At 38.9% G+C, this 19,793-nt stretch overlaps 1 protein-coding gene across 3 annotated transcripts in view; it reads right to left on the bottom strand.

The window, feature by feature from the left end:
* SSBP2 (single stranded DNA binding protein 2) overlaps positions 1–19,793 on the bottom strand; it is a 128,571-nt gene that overhangs the window by 43,665 nt on the left and 65,113 nt on the right. Inside the window, exon 2 of one of the 3 annotated variants that reach the window (XM_054003445.1) lies at positions 9,724–9,848. The exons of the other annotated variants lie outside the window; for them this stretch is intronic. The gene's annotated coding sequence lies outside the window, so the exon portion shown is untranslated. The remainder of the gene's footprint in view (positions 1–9,723; positions 9,849–19,793) is intronic. 3 annotated transcript variants of the gene reach the window in all.

The following is a 19,793-nucleotide window of genomic DNA, read 5'->3' as shown; positions in this document are numbered from 1 at the left end:
TCCATCATCCATCATCCATCCATCCATCATCCATCCATCCATCCATCATCCATCCCTCCATCCATCTTCCATCCCTCCTCCAGAGACAGCAGAGGCAGAGTAGGTCTCACTCCTCCAAGGATGTGTTTTTTGGATGCCTTTTTAGAAAAACCAAACAAAGGAAACTTAATTCCCTTTCTTTGGGATTTTGACCCAAGAAAACCAAGCCTGTGAGTGCCCAGCATGCACCCCAGGGCTGGAGAGGGTTGGGGCAAGGAGAAACAGCCCTGCCAGGAAAAGCCCTGGCTCCAAACATGACCAAACTCGTTGGATCCCAAGTCACACAGCAGAGCAGGTGAACCTGTCTCAGGTGGCTCCTCCTCAGGGAACCAATTATTTTACACCCTGTGGTGTGAAAATCCATAGCAGTGATAATGAGAGCTTGAATCTTTCAGGGTTAACTACCTCCTACAGCTCCTAAGCACACCTTTAAAATCTTATTCTTCTGCTTATTGTATTATTATTGGGGATTTTAGGTGGTGCCCACACAGACACTGAAGAGATGGTGATCCATGCACAGCTATTCCACCTGGCTGGTCCATGGACTACTGGGTCACCCACACAGAAAACAGCAACTGACAGTGTATTTTTAAATACTTTATGTTATACAAGGAGCAAGATTCAAAATTCAGCTGATGCAAGAATGATTGCTGAAACTTCTGCTTCACCATGTAATTCTTCATTGCACTTCATTAAAAAAAAAAAAAAAAGAAAAAAAAAAGATCAGCTAAACCCAGGAATATGGTATGAAAAATTGCCTTCATAAACAGTTTTATACATGCACAGATTGCATATAGAAACAGACTGGTTTTAAATGAGAATTATGTGTATATGTATCTTCACTAAAAATGCACGTTTTGCAGTGAAGGAACCTTTAAAAGCAAAGCAGGTATAAACCCCCTTGTTTATATAAATAAATCAGGTCACATTACACTGATCCAAAACAACAGCAATCCTGTTTTCCCAAGGTCCCTGAGTGAGTCTGTGAGCGCAGACCTGTCAGGGTCACCTTCACCTCAGCACTGTGTCCAAGATGGCCTAAAACACCAGAGATTAATGTGAGCACTTAGTGGTTGCAATAATCCATATTTCACTATATATAAAAAACTGGCTTTCTCCTCAGCTAACCCAGAGAGGCTTACAGAAGGAAAACGATAGACACAGATCCAGTTTAGCTCTGTTATTTAAGAGAATTATCTACAGGAGAGCAGCAGTCACCCATGTGCCACCTGAACAGCCCCCGGCCCACAGTGTCTTTGGAATTAAATTTAAGCTTCAGGTTAAAACACAGCAGAATGAGAACTATGTAATGTACAGGCTGGAAACAAGAGAAAATGGGAATTGAAGTCAAAAACTCCATACTGAACTACGACAGAGGCATTTTCCAGGAGGAGGAAAAGGTGGCTTTTATTGGGATTGCTCTAAGTGGCAGCCAAGGCACAGAACTCTGAACCTCCCCCATTCCACCATTTCCTCTTCTTCAATTCCAGTTCTAAGCCTTCCAGTCCCTCAAAACAACTCCAGCCTCTTCACTCTCTGGGGACTGCAGCCCATCACACAAAAATAAGCAGGTTTCAGCAGGCAGGGGGGTCCCAGGGGAGGGATATTAGTGCTTCCTACAAAAGCTGACAAAACTTAAGTGTCAGGTAACAGCGGATAATTGTAGTACTTCATTTAACTGCCTCATCCACCCTAATAGCCTGCGCAGAGAAGTGCTGATGAAAGGGACTGCAGATTCCTGGGATGGTGACGTTTCTTTCCTGCAATTACCTTAGAGCTGCTCACCTGTGCGCTTGATGTTTCCCTTGTGCCTCCAGCTTCATGTGAAACGGACAGAAAACACTTTTGATTTTCCCTGCAAGTACCACTCCACGGAAGGGACTTTCCAGGGTCTGTTTTCCAGAAAACACCCTTTTTTTCTCATTCCTTGTGATTACCATTTGCATGGATATTTTACGAATCAAGATCATACACATCAGAGGCTGTTCTTACTTTTTATGCACTCCACTTGGTACCTCTTTAAGATGTCTGGAGTATTTCATTCCTACCCAGGTCTATTTCATCTGCTGCATAATTAAAGTATTACCACTCCAGCCTGAAAATCCAAGCTAAAGGTGCAAAGTTTGTATAGAAGAAGGACAATCAAGGGGTTATTTTTTTCCTTAGTGGCCCCAGTTTGTTGCTATTCCTGTATGAATTTGAATTTGCAGCACACTTTGTGCAATTGTACACACAGCAAAATTCACATTTAGCACAACTACTTCAGATTGGTGAAAGTCTAGCTAGAGCAGACGGCATGAAACAACTTGTAATTTTCAGACTGAAAACCACCCTAAAACACAGTACAATGTGTGAAAAGGTGACAAATATCTGAGTTTAAATATATACAATATGAAAGTTGGAAAGAATTTTTTACTTCTCAGGCTAAGGTAACGCTATCACGAAGTGTTATCAGCCACAGGAATGAACTTGTACAGGTTTTTCAATTATTTTAAAAATCCTTCTTTATCCCCAGGACAGTGTGTGCACTTTTAGCATGGCAATGACAAAAGCATACTTGATAAAGCACTGGAACAAAAACAGCAAAAAACCCAAACAGTGTCTGATTACTTTTCTCAGTGTAATTGTTAAATCCTTCTCATCCCAAACAACCCTCAACTCTACCAGTGCCCATTCCTGTGGTGCCCCTCAAGCACTCAAGTTTTGAGTGTATTGGTTATTTTGGAGGAAATAAGGTTTTAAAATAAAATAAAAAGAGTTTTTGCTGCAATACAGCGCTAAGACAAAACTACAGGAGGCAAGGAAAGGCTGCTCCGTGTTTTCCAATTTAAGCTGTACCACGGTTGGAACGTGAAGAGAAATATGTGTGGTACCTGCAGGGAGACCTGGGGCACCCCCAAAACCCCAAACTTGGCCAGGCCCAACAGATCCCAGCAACACCTGCAGCTGGTGGGCGTTTGGGGTGACCTTTGGGGCTCTCAGGAGGATGGGAGGATGGGGAAGGTAAACGCAAATGCTCCCATTACTGGAGTTCTGAGTCACCTCCATCCCCACAATTAAAGAAGAAAGGGCAGAAAGTTCAAAATCTGACTGCAAAGGGCAGCTTAAAACTGCCCACGGGTCTCAGAATCCTTGTAACCAGCATTTCACTCCAGAGATGGGAATGTTTTGCACAGGCAGCCCTCCCCCACGCACTTTTTAGGCTGTTGCTTTTGGCTGAGGCTGCTGCTACAACAGGAAATAAAAATTATATTACTCAGGAAGGAAGCTAATGAGTTTCCCCTCCCCCCAACACCATTAGACGCTTCCTGAATAAAGGAGAGGCACATTAATATAAAGAACAGCCCTACGTGAGCAACCAGGGGCTGAGCAGCTCCGGGATTAAAGCTGAATTCCACCTCTGGATGCACCAGGAATACCAGGTCAGCTGCCCTGAGGCACCACCTCACTGCCTGTGCCGCGTCCATCCTGCGCTCAAACCACCCAAAATCAGCCACGATTTCATCACTTCCTCTGGGAGAACATGCCAGGAGATAAAACAGCTCCTTGTAAGGAGTGTTTTCCATGTGCTTACTCTCTCCATTTTGCTTTATTGTTCTGAACAGTTTTATTTAAGAGGATGTTTCATAAAACCCCAAATCTGGGGTTTTATTGTTCGGTTTGTTTTGGGAGTTTTTAGGCTAAGGGATTTCCCAATCTGGGAAATATCCAGAGGCTGAAAAATAAACAAAATACCCAATGCCAGATTCATTGGAAGCTTAGTGACTGACCCTGCTGTTATTAACATTCAGCACTACTTTAAAGATGCAGCAGCTTCTTCAGTGATCAGAATGTAAATATTTTTGTGCCAATATTAAGACTTGTGTTATCAAGTTTTCTATGTAGTTAATCTGTATTAGGTACTTTGGACTGTAGTTACCTCAATTAATTCTTGGCATGTTTTTTTTTTTTTTAATCAAGTTACAGTAAATAATTTAAGGGGCAACTCTGCAAAAAGGTAAGTGAGGACCATCTAAAGTAAAAAAAAAAAAAAAATACAGAGGAGTGAAGTTTTGCACCTGCTCTCAATCTTCACAGAAGCAAACCTTCCCAGCAAAGGAGCACCAGACAAACAAAATAAGTGAGTTTAGAGCTATTCAGCATGAGCTTTTTTGACCACCCCAGCATGACCAACAGTGACTGCTGCAGCACTTGGAAAATCTACTTTTTTGCTTTGACTTATTCTGTTCTCATTCCCTTTTCTTTCCTGGCCAACAAATATCTTGTTTTCTTGCCTTCCTTAGGTTCCTCCCAATTCCCTGACCCACCAGTATTTTTTACCTCTTCTGATTTACTTTAGTTGCTAAGACTTAATGGGAGCCTGTTAAAACAAACCACATTTTTGAGTTTCATTGGCAAAAACAAATGGGGAATAAAAGTGTCCCACCTGGTACCCTGTCTCTGCCACAGGCACGGTCCTCATCCAAAAAAATACAAAACTAATGAGAACAGAAGGATTTCCTGCCACAGTTTCTCCAGCTTCTTGTACTCTGTAACAACTTCTGTATCAAAACTATGGCTCAGAATTATTTTATGTGCCAATCAGAGTTTTAATATCAGACAAGACCTAACAGTGTAGAAAACAAAATAACTAAAAGCGTAACTGACATAATTTTACCTTTACACATCCTCTTCCTAGTGCTGCAATACAACAGTTGTTTTACTGTGCTTATATGATAAAACAGGACCATTTCCTTATCACACTGAGGCACTCCAGAGTGTGTCTGACACTAGATGTTCGCTTTCCACCAGGAGCTGAGACACTTGGATTTTTGTGCTTCCAGGAAATCGAGATGTATCAAGAAGCCACCGTGACACAGGGCGTGTGGAGCCTCAGGATTTAATTATAGGATCCTGTTTTCTAGAGAGAAACCGCACAAAACCATGTTTAAAAGCAACAGGAATGTGTGATTTAACCCGTGTGGATTAAATTCCTTTGCTCCTTGCTGCGGACAAACATTGTGTTAGCTATGCCCATGTACAACACCTAAAAGGCAAAAAGATGGGGGGAAAACAAAGAAAATAAAAGAACCCAAAATATTTCTTTTTAATTTGTTTACCCATTTAAGAAGCACAGCTATTACTTCCAGCCAGAACTAGCAGCCTTTGGCCACGGTTCTGAACATACCTACGGGGTGTTGCGAACAACAAAACAAGTTTAAATTATTGAAGAGGAATTCTCCAGGAAGCAGGAGGATGAGCTGGGCAGAGGCCAGCACCACCAGCCAGGTTTTGTCATGGGGACCCTACCTAAGCTGGAGGCCTGCACAACACAACCCTTGGACAAAAACAATACATCACTCACAGCAAAATAAAAAGTACACACGCATGCACAAAACCTTCCACATCACTTCCTCCCTGGAACTAAATGTTAGTGAAGGGTTAAATTTCAGCCCATGTTAATTCCACAGAAAAACTGCAAGGAATTAACACTAAATGAACCAAAATCCCCCCTTATCAGTAAGAGACTGGGAATTTTAAAAAATTGTTTGCCATATTCAAAATGTTACATACTCTAAATTTGAGCAGAAATGTATGTTTGTGTTTTTTTTTCACACTCCTCACAGAGCCTGTCGTTAATCACCTGCCAAACATGCAACAGTTCCCAGCTTCTCCCGGCACAGCCCCTCTGCATCTGTGGCTCCTGATACCAGCACGTTGTCCTAAGACCAGGCCAAACTCACAGAACGTTTACCCACAATTTTTCTTATCAGTTGCAGCTAAGCAAGAACAAAATCTAACCTTCACACGCCCTCCCAAATTGTTGCCCTACTACTCAACAACCACCTTTTCCTTCATTTAGAAGGCAATGAACATTACATTTAGAAATGAAGGCACTAAAACATTCAATTTCTCTGCTTTGATTTGATTTATTTGCTTTTTGGTATTTTTTTTTTCCTGATAACATGTTGCAAACACTGCAAAAGGGAATAAAGACCACCACAAGATAAAAAAAGGGTTTTTTAAGGAGCACAGGAATTGTTAAACTTTGTCATTCCCCTAGCACAGCCCTTTGTCTGTCCTGCAGGTGATGCTCTGAGCCTGACAGCCCCAGCTCAAAACACACTTTGCATCCCTAGACACAGATAAAATGCAAGTATTCTAAACAGTGAGGACAAAGACAACAAGAAAACTTATTCTAAGGGTTTTTTTCCCTCCCTGGAAAGAAAGGACTTCCAAATAATTAAGCAATAATTACTCTCACACCCTTATATTATCATTCATTTCACACGGCCTGTCATGCTTTTTGTTCGGAGAATTGATCCAGCAGGCTAAAAAAAAAGAAATTTAAAACATTCAGAACTGCTTCATATCCATTCAGTAAGGTTTTTAATTTTTGGCCTATCATACTGACACTGTCACTTAATATCCATATGAAGAGCAAGTTTCCTCTCACCTGGAGATGCCCAAAGTGCTGGGCACAGAAATCTGTTTATCTTGATGGTATGCAACGTCTTTGAAATTAAGATACGAATATTCAAAGAATGCCTCCCACACCAAGCCTAAAGATAGAAATTTTTCATTCCCATTGTATATTCTGAACTCCAGAGCTGGCAGTTTCAGAGTTCGGAATTTCTGAGTGCACCATTTTTGCTTCAGAAGAGAGAAAACACTGAACAATGACTTCATCAGAGCTCAGAAAATATTTTAACCCTTGTTTAAAATGAGGTTCGTTTTGTCCCCATTCTTTTCCTCAGAGAGAAACCCACCTGTTCTGCACCACTTTGACTCGTTTTTGAGGTATAAGCACAGCATTTATGTAGCACTAAATCACCATTTCAGAGCCACATGACCCAGCAAAAACCTTCTGAACTGAATTTCCAGAAGTAAGACATCTCAGTTCTGACAAACTGAGTCAACTTGTGCTTCACTGGTGCAGTTAAGACTTCAAATAATACCACTGAAACAGAAATTTTAATATTTACTGCTAATAAAGGCATTGCATAGTGTTGTTTTGAAGCTAAATCCAACACTTTGAGGCACTGGAACTTAACAGTACCAACTTTCAGCTTCATAGCAATGGCTACCCAAAATTTAAATAATTAAATAAATAAGGAAGGGGGAGGGAAAGTATCACCAAAGTAAAACTAAAGCCTTTCATGACATATATTCTACAAAAGACCAAATGAAGCTTCCCTGAAAAGTCACCTTGTTATTTAATTGTTCCTAACAGTTTCCTACAATCTTGTACATCCATTACATATTTAAATAAATAACAGTTTCTTTGGTGTAGTAATAACAATGAGGAGTATATCTTAATAGAAATCAGAAATCTGTGCTTGGGGGGGTAAAAAGACTCCAGACCAAGCAGGATATCACTTCTCTGGGGACTGAGGAGACCTTGTGTGCAAACTGTCAACTCCTTCCTCTTCCCTCAGCAGCAGGAAAGGAAACATTAAGGGTGGGACATCACTTGCTTCTCTTACAAAGGAATCCCGGGGACCACAGACACCACAGAAAAAAAATACCTGTATCACTAACACAAATGATTAATTTTATTCAGCAGGGAGAAAAACAAAAGCCCTGTAATTACAGTATTGCTAGCTTACACCGCAGGAGAGAGGTGGAGTAAATATAATATAAGTACAGCTGGACTCTTTTTACTGGTAGCAAAGAGGGAAATAAACCCCAAGGATTAAGTTCTCCTTAAGAAATGGAGCAAGTTGAATTGTTAAAACATTCCCAGAATTTAAGGGAAGAGAGTGCACTTATACCCATATTCAGTGCTTGCATCTGTCCCAGCTAAATCTCATAATGAGATTTATGTCTATTTCATTCAAAATTAAGTTACGTTGGAAGAAGAACTTCTTACTCCAAAATTATTTAATTTATGACTTACAAACAGGTACTGAGGTCAGACATAACTGAGGGCAGGGAACATCTGATCTGTTTTACTGCAGGGAGTGACTGAAATTAAGAGTTTTGAGGGATGATTTTAGAAAGGTCCAAGGAACACTCAACACTGTCTTCAGAGAAACTCTTGGTTTGCCTCCTGGTGCAACCTTTTCCTTTATTTTTCACAAATGTGCCAGACACCCATGGGCCCCAGCAGCAGCTCCTGCCTGGGGTGGTTTCAAACCCATTTCAGAGATTCCCTCTCACAACGGGGTCGGGAGAAGAGCTTTAAAGAATATATTTGCTTCCAATATTTGCTGTGTTGGTGGGAGGAATGAAAGGGCTCCACGAAAAGCCCCTGCAGCTGGACCCCTGACCCCCTTGGCTGTGCCCAGGTGTGGGCACTGCTGCCCCTGAGGGGCTCCCTGCAAAATCAGCGACCACACGAGGGTCTTGGTCAGCACTACAAGATGCTACGCCTCCAACTGAGGCACCTCCAGATTTCTTTTTTTTTTTTTTTGTTCCAGAAACTTGGAAGTAGCCTCATTTGAGGGGATTAAAGGATAAACCTCGGGGATTATGATGGAAAGCTAGAAAGACAAGGCAGGGTTTTACCCACACTTGGCTCTGGTTGATCACCACAACCAGAAGAAGGTACTGTTTCTCTTCTGGGAGAAGCGGCTAGAAGTCACATTTAATTTTTATTGCTGCCACAGTAGAACAGCTTTTGTGACGCCCAAATGGAATTATCTGTATTTCAGTCTGTGCACAGTGCATTAACTCATCTCAGTTAGCAAGATCTTGTATTAATTTTGCTCAATATTCAATCTACAATAAACACACTTTAAAAGGAACTAAGCACTGTGCATGACTCCTGCTAGTTTCAAAAGGTATTTCCAATTAAATGTGTGGTAGCACCTTAAAAAAAGAAAAAAAAGGTAAATTCTAAACAAATAGCTGTCATCTGATGCAGAAGAGTAAAACTGTGGCTAATATTAGTATTGGTGGCCAATTAAACAGTGCTTAAAGAGCTTCCTTGGGTAATGGGCACAATCCAAGCAGAGTTTTGAAAAGAGATGGTTTTCCACCATACTTGGAACAGAAATATATCAAACAGATACATTTGTTGGCCTCACAAAGACATTCTAAGGCTGGTCGTACAGCTCAGAAGTCTGTGAAGCCAAGCTCAAAAACAAAGTGAGGCTCTTTGTTCGATAAAGAATATTTTTCATGTTGCCTCCTAAACATTCTCTTATTTCAATATTACTTTTTTTTTGAAAGAATTCACTGAAACTCCACTCACGTCAAACTTTGAAGATACCAAGATGACCAGGGCTCAAAACTTAAATAATTAAATACTAAACAATCAATTTTTAAGAAGAATCCTACTGAGCCAAGTTCCAATTTAATGGTATGATGTGTCCGGAGGATCTAAACACAGAGGAAAGAAAACAGGGGGTAAATAAAAATATTTTTTCAGGAAAGTATTATGAAGATATGAAGTTTATATAGGCTTGAAAAGAACATGAAATAATAAGTTCTTCTCCATTTCCAAAGAGAAAAAGGTAAAAAAGAACCTCCCTGGAAATGTAAAATACAAAGGAAAGTATAAACATGCCCATTATTATTAAATTATCAATAGTGCCTTTTCTTCATAATTAAACCTAATTCAATGTTTGAAGACATGTTTGTCTTTAACTGAACAGATATGAATGTGAAGTTATACAAAGCAAGTTCTAAAAACAAAATTATAAAACATTATATTATTTTTAGATTATTTTTAAAAATAAGCTTTTAATTATCACCTACTATTTGGATTTCTCAGAGGCTGCAGAACTACTTGAGAGCACATGAATCTCGGATAAATAACTGAAGTCAGAGTCTCATCTGATGCTAAAACATTATCACATTCTGCCAAGGTGGTGTGCTAATGGCTGTATGGGAAAAGTACAAAAATCAATGAAAATCTATTAAATCTAAAAGGTGCTCTTTTTTTTTTTTTTTTTTTTTCATCTGAAGAAGCGATATTAAAAGCATGTCTGCAATTCACACCCTCCATGATCAGATTTAAAAAAGAAACTGAAATCTTACAACCTGTGACAACATCTGAAGGGCCTTCAAAATGAGAAGGGATACACCCCAAAACATTGGATTTTACACAAGAAATCTTGCACAGTGACAGTCTGCAGAGTCATCGGTGGTGAACATTTTCTGCAGCTGTAGAAATTATAGATTTCTAACAAAACTAAAGCAGGTGGAAATCTTCTTCTGAAATATGGCAAATCAGTTATCCACCTCTGAACTGATTTAGGAAATTAGCATCCTCCTCTCATCAAACGAGGTCACTTGCATCATTATACTTAATTTATTTTACAGCTATAAAGAAAAAACTTAATGTCATTATATTATATATGGGAACCTCATTAACAACATCAGGAATTTCATAACCACGGGGAGAAATAAATCAATGGAGTCAGGAGGATTTGGGAGAATTCACTGTGGGACCTTCTGCTTTTGCAATATGAGTGTGTGTGCACAGGATATGACAACAATTTACAGTAGATTAGCAAAGATTAAAAAAAAATTAGAAGGCCAAAGATTACAAATAAGTCTGAGTCATTAAAAGCCCAGGCTTACAGTGCTTTAAGGCACCCACAGCACTCAAAGTACCTTGAACTTGACTTGTTGCATTGGAAAGATTGATTAGAGTAACACAGAACTGGAAAAAGAAAGATTATCCATTTGTTTCTGTGATCAATAATGATCAGTGTAAAACAATTGCCAATATTTAGCCAATTCCTTTTTGGATTGGGCCCTTCCAATCTATTTCTCTGCTGCAGCCAGGTTATATGGAGACAAGCAATTTTGGGTATTCTGGCAGTGTTTAATTAACCAAAACCAAAGACTGACCTAACCACTGCTGAATAAATAGCTTCTGCCCATCATTTCTAGCCTAAAAAAATACAAAAGAAAGTGTTGTCATGGAAACCAGTCTATCCCAAAGGTATACTGCATTTTTATAAATCCAAATTATACCAGTACCCATATTTCCCTTATTAGCAGACATAAAATCTTTGTCACGTTACACTGAGCATGGCCTCCACTCAGCACAACTAAAACCAGCCTAATTTTTAAAACAAATTATTAAGTAATGGTAAGAAGTACATATAAACTATGAGTTTGCTAATATGCAAAGTTATAAAATCTCTAGACAAATATGACAATGCATGGCAAGTCACACAAGAAGACCGAAAACACCAAGTAATTGAAAATCAAAAAATGAAAATCACGAAGTCTCAAAAAGCTGAGAAGGATCTGAGTGCTGATGTCAGCTTTTGGCTGATTTTCCAGGACTTTCAAATGCACACATTACCCTGATTCATGTCTGGACCTCAATGCTTATATATTTATTTCATTTATTTGCTGCACCAAGGTCAAAATCTTTACAACCTGGAGAGTGTCCAGTATGTTTTGCCCAAACACCTCTGAAGATTCAAAACGGCAAAAATCTTGCTCAAATCAATTCAAAATGGCAAAAATCTTGCTCAAATCCTCCAGAGTGAAAGCAAAATTAAAGGTATTTTTTTTTCACTTTAAGAGGCACTGTGCAAAGCTGTGATAGAAACTGCCAGGATCCAGGTCAGTCATGGAGCAGCAGGAAACCAGGCTGATGCAAAGGAACACCAGCCTCACTTCTGAGCAGATAAAATAGGAGCTGCTCAAGGGTTTCAGCTACAGACTGTCTCAAGAACATCCCTGCAGCAATGTGTTTATGAAGAACCTGGTGAAAATGGGAAATGGAAGATGTCTGCTTGCTCGACTCCCAACTCCAGCAGACAAAAGCTCAAGAAATATTCCTCTGAAGGACCAGGACTTTCAGCCTGTGCAAAGCAGGAGTAGAGCTACAAAAAACTGCCAAACACCCAAAATAAGAAGAGAGGCAGAAGAAAACTCTCAGGTCCCAGTTTCAACTCTTCCCAGTGACCATGTTGGCTTATTGACTCTAGGACACTCAAAAAATAGGCTTGGACTTGGTCAACCTTTGCATGGCATAGCCCAGTGAAAAAAACTTCACAAAGCCAGCCAGAATCCAGGAGGATTTGGTACAACAGAAATCTTCTTGCTGCTAGAGGAGCAGTGGTGATGGGACTGGGGAGCCATTCAAGACTCTGATGGTGGTGGAGAAATACTTATTAATCACTGTGAAATACATGGGCAGACAAGCCTAGAAATTGATTTGTTTTAAAATTCAGCAGATAATAAAAATATGCTTAAATGCCATTTATTCTGGTGACCCATGCTGTATCTGGAGCTGTTCACAAGGGTTTGAATCTCTGCTGAAAATGAGGCAGAGAGAGGGAAATCGACCTGGTGTTCACAGCATCTCTGTTCCCATGGCCACACAGAACCTTTCCTGTCACAAAAATAAAGCTACTAGGGACTACAGCTGGGGGAAAATCCAGGCTCCCTCCTAGGGCACGAACATTTCACTCTGCTTTCCCATGACAGTTCAGGCAGTCAGTGGTTTTGCTGCACTGACAGGTATTTTACCCAGAAACAAATAATCCAAAGGGGGTAATGAAGCTGCTGCTAACCTGGGGATTAATTTGGACCCCCATCTCAAACTTTAAATTCCTATACCTGGCTAGCAATCCAAGCCTGTGACTGTTTCAAGTGTATTCCTTTCAAAACCACATTGAAGTGGCCCATGAGGCTGCCCATGGTTTTGGGAGGCTGCCTCTTCTGAGCTTCACTTCCAAGACCAGAAAAAACCCCACAATTTATGGAAGGGGCTCATGAGACACAGACACTCAGTGCAATTTATTTTTTTTTTTACAATAACTGTAATTATCAAAATGAATAACCACAATGGTGGTTTCCTGCTCCACAATCTTCTCCCTTGTCTTCAGACTTCCAAGAAACCCTGAGTGATGTTGTGCATGCAGTAGCAGACTTCTGTGTGCATGGTTTAACTCTTTTGTTAAATATAATAATAGTAGCATTTCAGTTGCTCAGTGAGAACACGAACAGAAATGTCATTTTAAATAACTTAAAAGATGAAAACCTGACACAGTTCATTGTCAACAGCTGACTTTTGTGAGCCTAATAAAAATTTTGAAGTGTAAGATACATCATGGCCAAAAAACACAGATTCTATCCAAGTCTTGCTTACAGTTCTTCAAAATTAACAATATGAAACTTTATTTTCTTTGTAATTTCACAAGCCTGTCATGAAGTAAATTAAAACTGAAGAAAATTTTACTTGAGATTTCTATGGAGTTTTATGAAGTCCATGAAGTTCACTCATGGGAATTTCCACCCTAAGACTCTTAAGAGATACTGCAACTAACAAAACATCATGTATCTGTTGTTGCTAATCATCCAACCTGGATGTTCTTTAGGTCATACTTAAACGACATCTTTTTTTAACCCCCCCATCACAATCTTTCAACCATTTCTAATTAATGGCAACTAGCATAACTAAAATAACCCACACTCCGAAGTTTTTGGAGTTATGGAAAACAAAGTTCCAACCTGGGCCTTCCCAGCAGTCATAAATCACTATAATCTTCCCTAAAAGGAGAAGATAGATAACCTCGTTTATTTATTTTTTTTTTTTTTAAATGAGTTTCAGCATGCATACTCTGAGGCACATGAAACCATTAATCAGGTATGGAAAATCCATTTCTTTATTCACAGAAGACTTGAACACAGCCAGCGTGTGGGACTCACTACATGGATTAGAACCTACAAATTGATGGTATTTAAGGTTCTACGTGCACACCAGTGGCCTTGGAATAATGTGTGATTGGGGAATTCAGAGGCTGTGTTGCTCCCAAACCAAAACCAGCGCCATTGATTGCTCAACAATACCCAAAACTCTTCATCAGCTCCACACCAGCATGACAGGGAATGGAGAACTCTGACATTTCCCCACAATCCAGCAGAAGCAGTGAATAAAAGAGAGCTACAGTGAGAAAATAAGCCAGTTATCTGGAGCAATGAGTGTTGATGGCAGTCAGGTACACTGGGATTCTTCTGACTCCATCCTTACTTTCATTTAAATGGTTGAAACTTCTCAGCCTATATTAATTTTTCTGCCCTCTGCATTTAACTCCATCTATATTTTCAGCCTTCATCCCAGCACTTTGTTTTTGGTTCCAGGCTAATTGTGTCTTCAGACCACACCCATTGCCTAGTGTATTCCTTGTACAATTTTAACCAATAAGGAAAATTTCATTGTTTTATTTAAGTATTAAAACCAGACCTCCTTGTGCCCTTACCCAACAATCAAAATAACAAATTTAAACCCAAAATCCAGCATCTAAACCTCTTTTTGTCAGATGCTTTGTGATGGTTTTTTCCCATACTGGTAAAGCAACAGTGTTGCTGAGCATTTTTAAACACAGGAGCATTTCTTTTTGTGCTGCTGGATAAGATAGCCAAAATTTAAAGTAACAATAAATTAAAGCTCATTATTGTCATAGTAATGGCAGTGTAATGTGTTTAAATGGTACTTAGAGATTGTGTCTTCTGAAGTAAAAATTAATTACACCTGTGCTACCTACCACTGATTTACTCAAAAAATTACAGCCTTTGATGAGGCTTAAGAAAAACCTGATTTAATCTCATCTGTAACCTCTGTATTTTTAAATAAAGGCCATATCTAGAGACAAAATACAATGAATATAATGCAAACCATCACCCAAAATAACAGGACATGTGACAGGATGGCAGCACACAACATTACAGCAACTCACTTTACAACTCCTGTTTTCAGGGGATTGGGTTTATTTCTGTAATAAATGATTACTTAGAAGATTTATAACTCTGTTTCAAGGTAAGTACAGTAGGAGTAGTTTCCCTCAGGAAGGACTGCAAGATTACATCAATAAGCAGGTCCCTGCTGATTCCTTTAACCAGTTAGGACTTGATGTTCTGATATCCTAGGTGATTTCATATCAAACTCAGCAAATACCCTTTTTGGTGTGACCTCAGAGAGATTTCAGCAGCCAGGCAGCAGAGCAGGAGCACAGGGGCAGAAATGTCTGAGTCCTGCTCCTACAAACAGCATTTAGATGCTGTTGCTTCTGCTCCCTCTAAATTTTCATGGATTTGATTTGGAGGAAAAATCTCCCACAGTAGCTAAATGTAAGATTCTCACAAATACACACACATCCAAGGACTGTAAAAAAAAAAAAAATTCTACTACCCAAACTCAATAAAGCAGCTGTACTTTTACAGGAGTACAAGAGAACATTTCATGGTTACAATCCTGCAGATCCACCACCTACTGATATTCTCCCTGAAGTATGCTACCTAAGTAGATGAAAGACTACTGACTTTTTTTTTTTAAGCCATGAATCTTTAATGCAACCAAGGTGTCCTAGTATTTTTGTCACCTCCACCAAATTTCAGATTCCTATAAGTAGCTATCTTGAGTTGATAAAGTAGTTGAGGTTTTTCATCATGACACTGTTTTATGTCTTTCACATTCAAAAAAAGTTGAACCTAAGAATCATAACTGTGTAGAACACAGGTGACCAGCATCTTAACTAAAGCAGAATGCTTCAGAGAGCTGGAGATTAAAATCAAGAAGGACTAATGCAAATATTGGCAGCAATCTCAATTAGGATTTGTCATTCTGACATAAAGCACTACTGTGTGAATGGTGTAGTTTTCATTCAATCCAGCTGTGATTCATGATGCATACCTTTACATTTGTATTTTAATTTGTATACTCATTTTAAAATTTACACATAATTGCATTTATATCTGTGTGCAACACACAGTTCAACATGGCATTGTGCTTTATTCTCAGTAACACACTACACTGAAAACTTCACTAATTGCCTGTTAATTTTTCAGAGGTACAATTTAACTGTAGTAGTTACTCTCAATGCCCAAAATGAACTCTAAAAGTGTCACCTTCAAGAGCTACCACTTTCAACTGTTGCTACTGCCCAGACAGAGCTCTTCTCACACATGTAAAATCATGTAAAATGCCTCAAAATTAGGCAAGCTATCCCAGAATCATCGGTTTGGTCACTGTGGGGCAGCCTGAGACAAGAGGAGAAGATGCAGTAAACTAAAAGTAATTCTTTCAAAGTGTTCCACAGAAGGATATAAGCCAAATAAACCTAATATTACATGGATTCGTCTTAAGAAGAAGAAGGAAAAATTTGTAACTGCTTCCCTTTGCTTCCATAAATTCTTTATGGCTTGGAACCAAGTCCTTGGCTTCTTCCAATTAGTTTTGTTCTTATCTTTAATATCTGTCATTTTTGATCCCTGTAAAGCTTTCAGTGCTGTCAGCATTACTGGCACTGAGAACAAATATCCCCATTTTTAGGAAGTACTACAGAATCACCAAGTAATTTAGGTTGGAGGAGACTTCTGGAATTCCTCTACTGCAGCCTTCCCAATGCTGGTTCAGCTGAGCAGGGACTTGACCAGACAAGCTCTGAGTATCCCAAAATATGGCACCACAACTTCTCTGGGCAACCTGTGCCAGAGTTTTGTCAAATTTGATGTAGAAAAGGTTTTCCTTGTTTTTACCTGGAATTTCCTATGTTCTGCTCAAACCTTGTTCGGGTCAAATCACCCAGTAGAACGGATTTCTGAAATAATTTTCCCATTTAATTTGCACTATTCATACAACCTGAAAATACACAAAACATGTTCTCTGTGCATTTCATTGACACTGTCATTTTCTTTTTAAATTAGAGGAGGAAATGAATTGTCATATGAGAATCGTTAGACCCACTGAGCACTCACTGCATTTGAGAGGCAAGAATATGATCAAAGACCTGGAGGGAGAGTTCCAGACTGCAAAGCATAACAAACCCCTTCATATATTTCAGGTTTTTCATGGAACTAACAGAAGGCTTTGACTGCACCAATCCCATCTGTGGTAAGCACATTTTTATTTTTCTTAATTTTTTTCATAGAGGTGCGCAGAGAGAAAGAAAGAGAAAACAATTTCTATTTCTACTCCTTGTTTTTCCTATTAGAATGTGTTTAAAGAATTGTTTACCTGGGGTGATTGCTTAATTAAATTCTAGTGAGAATTGTTTGAGCCTGATGGCCAATCAGATCCACCTGTGTCTAAACTCTCAAAAACTAAGTCATGAGTTGTGAGTGAGTTAGATATGGTAGTTAGAAAAGTAGGTATGTAGTTTCAAATCTTCTTTTAAATAGTATATTAATGTATTATAGCATAGTTCTAATGAAGAAATCATTCAGCCTTCTGAACTGATGTTGGACATCATCATTTCTACCCACTAAGTTCACCTATATTTTACAATACCCATCCAAGGTACAGCAAGTGGAATTTAAAATTCCATTTTACTGGGAAGAAAGGAACAAGATAAAAACATTGGAATAAAATTCATAGCTGCAAATTAAATAATGAACAAATATGATTTCTTAGGATAACTACCTCTTGAAACAAGGCTTATTTTCTTTTACAAAACATAAAGAAATAAAATTAATAGCTATTTTGTGTGGTGGGAAGAAAATTTTGAAACATGTAGAAGCACGTATAAATTATGAGTTTGCAAATATGCAAAGTTACAAAATCTCTAGACAAGTATGACAATGAATGGCCCATCACACAAGAAGACCGAAAACACCAAGTAACTGAAAATCGAAAAACAAAAATCATGAAGTCTCAAGAAGTTCAGAAGGACCTGAGTGCTGATGTCAGCTCTTGGCTGATTTTGCGTAAGTTGAAAACGACGCAGAAAAATGAAGTGCACGGCAGGGTCTCCGTGGTTCTGCTCCCAAGAAGCTTTAATGCTCCATCATGACCCCTCCTGTCCCACCACGTGCCAGTTTTGGCAGGGACTCCCCGAAAACCACTGTCAGTGCAGCTGATCTGACTTGGGACCTCTCTGGCCATTCCACCCCAACAGCCTGCCAGCAGTAACTGGGATTTTCTATTTATCCTCTATCCTTTCACGAGTTGTTTTTGTGGTTTTGGGTTTTTTGTTTCATTTTGAGACCATTAAATGAAAGGAACTCATTCAATGGCTGTGACATGAAAATATCTCATAAAGGAAGAGCTTTAAAACCTTATCTCACTGGATTTAAGGACTTTGATACTCAAGGACAGAGCTGTAAGAATTCAGTACAAAATCCTTGTAAATTCTGAACTTAGGGATGTAAGGAGAAGTTTGGACATGAGTCTGGCCATGATTTTCTCTCTTGACTTTGTGCTAAAAACTACTTTGAGTGAAGAACTTGTAGGTGGACAGTAAAAACCAGAATTAAAGTACAGTATAAGCATGTGGACATATGACAGATGTCAGAACCTGCAAATGTTATCACTCAAGTAGGACTAAAACTAAATTAACTAATTGTGGCACCCTTATTTTGTTGTCATTTGTAAATATTAAGTAAAACTTAAATTAAAAATAAAATTCACATTAATAATATTTTTTCTGGCAACAGATGTAATATGCAATTATTAAGAACTTACTATTCAGACTCTAGTAGTATATAAACCAAACTGTTTATTATTTATTATTATTAAGAAAATAAATAACTCATGCTTTGAAATCCCCCATTTACTGAGATACCAGGAGCCAGTCTGCTTTATGGCTGAGGCTTCTAAAGGAGTAGGGTGTCAGCAATTTTAGAGGAAGAAAAACTTTTGCCTCTGTCAGAATTGTATTCCCTTTTATTCGTGACACCTTTCAGCTTGGGAAAACACTGAGCATTTTCTCTACTCTGCTCATTTTTAAGTTATTTTCTAACTAAAAGCTCAAAAATCTGTCAGAACTCTCCCAGCCCAAGCCTGTCTGTGACCTAAGGAGGTCAATCCCACGATCTCCTGTGCAAACCCTTCACGGAACCCTGGGAAACACAGGGAAGGTGAAAGGTATTTGTACATTTATGGGCATTGAAGGACTGTTACCAATAAAAATTTGGCATTTTCATGAAGTTGGAGGTTGGAGGTTTCAGCAGTGAAGGAGCAGAACATCACTGGTGAGGAAACTCATGTACAGGATGACCCTCAAAGGGATAAAATTTATCAAGTATTAGCTAGGAAATGGATAGCACACCTACAAATTAACAGAATATATATATTTTAATAAATCTATGGCAGAATAAATATATAACAATAAAGAGTGATTGTGAAACCATGAAAGCAAACACAAATGTGAAATTTGAGGTAATTTTGGTAAAGCACAGGAAAACACTGATGTCAGTCCAGAAATTATCTGTGAGATCCCAGCTGGGACATGGAAAACTGTGACCATTAAGTGAAATTAATTTGGACTGTACCAGAATTAAAGAAACACAGGGGCAAGAGGTTTGATCATTAATGGTGGTGGAGAGCTAATCAGGCTTATATGGCCATTTATGAACCATAACTAATTTCACAACAGACATTCAGAAAACTGGCAGAACCAACTGAAGATGAAGCATTTTCATACTGAGAATATTATTTTGATTCTGACATCTTCTGAAGCAAAGTTTTATACATCTGTATAAAATTAACCAAAAATTAACAAATGTAACCCCCCTTCATGGTTTTGGATGGGAGGGGCGGGGTTGTGACAACTGGTTTACCCAAATTTTAATCCAAAATCATAAATTAAAACAAAAAAATGTATATAGTAATAGGAAGTTTGTTCCAGCTTCTAGGGTTTTTTTGCACAAAAGTCTCCTTTATATCTGCCACTCTCCTAAAAGCTGTAAGAAATGCTAAAGATGCTCATGCCTGTGTTCCCACACCACAGTATTTTGTAATACTCTTGTGCAACATGGTCAAAGGCTCTTGTGACCAAAATAACTCCAGATAAATTCCTAGCAAACAGAACTGTAAATATTGTTGTACTCCTTTTGACTTTGATCAGGCTACACTGTGT

This window comes from Vidua macroura, chromosome Z, assembly GCF_024509145.1.
Source record: "Vidua macroura isolate BioBank_ID:100142 chromosome Z, ASM2450914v1, whole genome shotgun sequence".
In the NCBI taxonomy this organism is placed as follows: domain Eukaryota; kingdom Metazoa; phylum Chordata; class Aves; order Passeriformes; family Viduidae; genus Vidua; species Vidua macroura.
This window is presented reverse-complemented; position numbering and strand designations above follow the sequence as displayed.